We start from the raw sequence: 5,528 nt of genomic DNA on the forward strand, positions 1-5,528 counted from the left end.
CCCCCCCCCCCTTCTTCTGTCTATCCACCGGGCCCCCACGGTGAGTGACACCCTGGCCAACACTCATTAGCACAGCCCGGGGATTAAGACAAACATTTTCTCATTAAATCAGACCTGAATGAGGGGATGATATGAGGAGAGACTCTCCTGACAGGAAGGCAGGATGCTGCATTCCTGTACGGCTGCACTCGGCAGCTGTCACTTTATTGGAGGCTTTAATTAGGTTATTCTAACAGGGCTTCGGTTCGGGGGGTGAGGGGGACTGCGACTATAGAAATGCGCCCAGGTAGTGTTGTTATGGTTTGTTCCATGTCAACAGTAAAAACCTGCACATGTCATGAACAAGATGGTGAAGAAATGACATGATGTAACATGGATCTTTCACTTACAAGTAAAATAAGATGTAAATTCACGATGAGCATCCTTAAACTTATTTTTCAAATAAAAACAGGCTTGAAAACATGATGCTTTCCTTTACACATTCTGGACTTTGGTGTCTTTCCTTACACCAGTCACTGCCTGGAGGACACCTTTACATTTCCCACTACACTGCTGCCCTCCACGATGATGATATGGGGGTAAATCTGGCACAGCTCGCCGTGTCTGTTTTCTGTTACCCTATGGGAGCGACTATAGGCTGCGGCCTGCAAAAACGCAAACACATTTTCCCCCAAAACGCACACGTATGTATAGAAACACGGCCGTGAATCTCCGCAGCGTGCCACACACTGTTGATTCTCACCCACATACATGTATCGTGTCGTACTAGACGTCAGATAAAAGCAGAAAATTAAGAAAGGGTTTGGGAAATACGGGCGCAGAGCTCGTCCAATCAACAACAGGCTAAGTCCGATGGTAAAGTTAACTTTTCTTAGTAAAAGTAACTGTAAAACCGGGAGTGAAAACACACACTGCCATCCGATAGAAGGTGATCTGTGATACAGAAGGTTTACAACGAAGTTTATGTGCATCAATTGGATGAAAAAAAAAAAAACAAATGTGGCTATCAAAGTAGTCGCCAGCGTGAAGTAGAAGTCTAACACCAAAAATCACAACTTTCTCTATACATTAAGTACCGCAGGAGTTGGTGAAGACTTGTGTCTGTCCGCAAACACGCACACAAACCGATACATGTATGTATAATTTTACTACACATGTTGATACTCAGGGTAACACGGCAACAACACGGACCGCATGAAGGAATAAAACTTACCCAAACTGCTCTATTTGGTGCTCACACCTCGTTTTAACCCACCGATCTCCTCTTCGCCTCTCCTCTGTGGTGAGTTTTAGTCCCAAGAAAACAACACTTTTTACTTCTCTTTTCCCTCTAAAGCCTCGCTGCTTTAGTAATTTACTGCGATGCCACCGACATTTTCTTCGGCTCCCCAAGTTCTCACATTGAAAGGCCGTTTTTGGATGACTGAGCTCTCAAACAATTCTCCCTTTTGCGACGCCTTTTCGGGTCCTCCCACTTCCCAAGCAGGAGGAGGGATCTGAACAATAGGGACTGGCTCCCTAAACCCCAGAGCTTGGTGTTGCGCCGCCGTTTCTCCAGACTACAGATCCCTACACACAACTGCTGAGGACTTTCCAGAGGTTGTGAGTAAAACTAGCCCCTGGACCAGTATTTATAATGTACACACAGGTATATATATGAAGAAAATACTCATAAAACCTTAATTTTCAAGAAACTACGGTGTCCCGGAGGAGAAAAGTGCGCCCCCTCCCCCTCCTCCTGCTCTGTTCCCCCTGATTTGGTATGCTTTGGTCCCCACAGAGTTTGTATTGACCCCCATCCATTGAGGCCTGCAGGCTCTCCAGTGCAGCTGTGCAGTGCTGTGCTGTGTTGTGTTGTGTTGTTGTGGACGGGCCGGGCCCAGTCAGGACTGTGCAGCACACACTCACACACACACACACACACACACACTCTCTCATACCAGAGTGATCACAGCTCGAACCCCCCTGGTGCTCGGCTCAGGAATTCTCTTCTCCACTTCAATCAGCACACTTTGAAAGGAGGGGAGCCGCTCCTGTGCAGTTCATTAATATCTGACTATTCCCAGATCCCAGGGTTTGATAGGGGGGTCTGTTGGTGGGAAGCCGGCCGCATCTCGCCTCTGTGAATGCAGGAACTCCCACCATGATGTACCTGAGGCGTTATTGCAACCCGGCGGGGGGCGTCATTCACTCACAAGCTGTGGCATTTTATGACACCTGTAGCTCTTGTTCAGGTGAGATATTGTGTCTGTGTGCATTTTGGACTTTTTCCAGCTATTTCCAATTCATCAAAAAGCCTCTCCACATTAGAATATCCACATCCCTGACTCTGAACGTCACACCCAGCAGGATATTCCCGCTTCAAGATGTTTTTAAGGAGTCATTAATCGTGGGTGTTTTCCAGTGTTGTGCTGCACTTTGCCAGCACTTTGCAAGCTCTGCCAATGTTTTGGTGTTGTTGCTACCAAGCAGGGCTCTGTTTGTATGTGGCTCCCTCACACTAGCGCCACCCTGCACTACACTCCAGAGTAGAAAGAGAGGAGAAAAAATGGGGACTCCCAACCCCAAAAAACCTTCCATGGTGCCCCTCCCCTCCCCCCCTCCCCTCTCCATCTCTCCACGCTGGGCAGGATGAATTAGCCCGGGACAAAAGGCTTTGTGGGCCGACCATGAAAGGCCTATTAACCATACTGCATCCCCCAGAGGCCCTGCCCGCAGGACACCGCCTCCCAGAATGCCACTCTCTCAGCAGGCCGCAATCCCAGCATGCACTGCTTCCCTTCAGCGCTAACCCCTGTCACCCCCAAGCCTCACTATAGAGCCCCACACAGATTGTCATGTAGATGATTATAAATGTTGTTATGAAAGTAATGGCGAGCGAGAAGGAGAGAAGGGGGGTGTCAGCGGTGTGTGAGCATGTGGTGTGATTTGTGCGTTTCACCAAGAAAGAGAAAGACTCTGAGTTAGATGGAGTGAGAGCGCCGGGTGAGTTTTGGGTGTCAGCTGTCAGGTGTGAATTCGTCCAATGTGTGTGTCTCATTATTGAAGGGTGTATTGTTCAACAGGTTATGTGTGTGTGTGTGTGTGTGTGTGTGTGTGTGTGTGTGTGTGTGTGTGTGTGTAGAGTATGAGGTGATTTCTCCTCAAGGGTCTAAACTGTGTCTCCTCACTCCATTGTTTAGCTGGGCGCCATGACAACGACCCGCTCTCTCCCCGACTCTCTGTATGCCGCTGACCTTAACAGCTGTGTCACTTCCTCAGTGTGACAAAACCAGAATGAATCACACACACACACACACACACACACACACACACACACATTAGTGCTGTGTGGTGCATAGGTGTACTAAATCAGCAGACTCTCACATTCATGAAAGAGAGACAGAAGAAGAATCTGCTCTCTTTCTCTCTATTCCACTCTCTCACTATTTGTTCATTGATTGTTTTTGCATGTGCTATTAATCTGAAATTGCATTCATCAGGAGGACAACAAGTTATTGCACAGGCCAAGAAAAACTATTAAAGGTTACTGTGAGTTCAGATTTTTATCAAATCTGTCCCATATGTATATTATCAAAGTTAATGGTCGCTGTAACAATCCCTGTGAGGTGACCTCTTCCCACTGCAGCTTCACTTTAACAATATGTCCTTGGCATTTATTTCAATGCAGCCTTGGCTTTGACACAGTGGGGGAAAAAAACGCAGGGTTATCCAAGTTGGACACACTAGTTTAAATATGAAGATAATAGCATGCTCTTTTGGATAATCTTTGAGACAACTGTGTGAAAAATGACTTTTTCCCATTCTGGCCAAGCACAGTGTAGAATGGGCGTGATTGTTTTAACGTGTCTTTCACGAAGTTACAGAAATGGATGGAGGGATTGGTCCTAATTCCGACATTGGAAAATGCATCAGGGAAGATGGTTTCTGTACTTCAGTTGAAGCGTACTGACGCCTTAAACCAGCCAGACCAGTATATGCCACATGCTGCTGCTACAGCCCACGCATACAAATCTACCAATCAGAATATGACATGAAGTGATGCAGAATACAGAGGCCGATGCAGTGTTGTAAGCACAACTGCAAACCGCACACCACACAAGTTAAAAAATATCACTCCCAGTGCTGTTATAAGAACTCTCTTATGGTTAAGGCCAAAACATGTTGTTTCTGTTTTGCTGCATTTTCAAAACATGACAGTGGTGCAGATGGATGATGTGGGCTGATGACGTGTCTCTACTTGCAAAAATTTATGCATCACAGAGCAATGATTCTCCAAAACCTTTGCTTCTGATGATTCTCCAGCAAGTAAAACTGAGACCATACAGTCTGACGTGGATTGCGAGCAAGATTTTACTAGATCCAGCTCAAGCACCGTGACGAGGTCGCAGTGTACACTCCTCAGAATGAGGAATCGCAGACTGTGAACTTTTGTTTTGTATCTTTTACACTGTATTCACTCCATGGAGTCATCAATTCACAGCCAGCGAGGACAGGAGGAATGATTACAGTGACCAATAACTTTTTCAAGGCACATATGGACATGTGAATAAAGTATTAAGATAGGCTTGAAAAAAATCCTTTAAAGTGACAAACAATTTTTTTTCAGTGAAAACAACAACAACAACGTAAAGCTCAGTGGGAGTTTCAGGGTTCGTCTACACTGACAGGAGAAATGTGCTGCTGGTCGCTGCATAAACACCCTCAGTCATGGTTCAAATCATTACAATAACCCAGACGTTCAAACAACAGGTGTTTCTATAGCGGCCCAGTGTCATTCTATAAGACCTTCCTTTTTATACCATTACAGTGTCTGAATGAAGTATCAAATGAAGCAGGATGGGAGGTCGAGTCAACAGTACAGTGGCAGGAGTCCTGCTTCCCGACATTTTCTTAGCATATGCATCTAAAAATAAATGCAGGCGAGCTGAAAAACTGCAGAGCACATGTCAGAGCTGTCCGAGAGATTCTAAGCAGGGGACCGGAGTCATCTGTTTTTTCCACAGCTTCTTCTTCTAACTTTCTTTCCTCTCTTAAATTACAAAAAAAAAAAAAAAATACAGAAGGCGCTCATGGGAAAATGTCTTCATGGAGAACTGAATGATGGTGTTTCGTGACCTCTGAACTGCAACTTCATGCTTATTATTTATGTAAAATTCAGTGGAAGAGAAAGTGCACAACTCCCTTGCTGGAGTAACAGCATCAGTCCTGCAGCACAAACTGTACTAAATAATTATCCGACTTAATACTGAAAAGAAGTTGAGTCTAAAATATTTTCTACATGTAGTTATAAAAACCACAGACTCTGAATTATTCAGGACACAACCAGGATATAGCTTCTTTATAGAAACCACCTTGTTGTTGAGTTTCTCAAATTGTCAGTGTCCTGCCAAGATGTTAACTTTTCACAAGCTGAGGAAAAAGAGTTCGTCTGTTATAAGCTTATTACATTTACATATTGAGATCGATGCAAATTAGATTAAAAAACTAGTAACTCGTAACTTCAGCTGTCAGATAAATCTAATGGG

The 5,528-nt window shown here is 45.0% G+C and overlaps 1 protein-coding gene across 1 annotated transcript in view; it reads right to left on the reverse strand.

Annotated features, from left to right (window-relative positions):
- Positions 1 to 1,434, reverse strand: part of boc (BOC cell adhesion associated, oncogene regulated) — a 26,779-nt gene extending 25,345 nt beyond the window's left edge. The window contains exon 1 of the mRNA XM_023416934.2: positions 1,214 to 1,434. The gene's annotated coding sequence lies outside the window, so the exon portion shown is untranslated. The remainder of the gene's footprint in view (positions 1 to 1,213) is intronic.
- Between the last annotated feature and the right edge of the window lie 4,094 nt (positions 1,435 to 5,528).

This window comes from Seriola lalandi, unplaced genomic scaffold (assembly GCF_002814215.2).
Source record: "Seriola lalandi dorsalis isolate HSWRI2012SDOR001 ecotype SW California unplaced genomic scaffold, Sedor1 jcf7180002054570, whole genome shotgun sequence".
NCBI classification, from domain to species: Eukaryota; Metazoa; Chordata; class Actinopteri; order Carangiformes; family Carangidae; genus Seriola; species Seriola lalandi.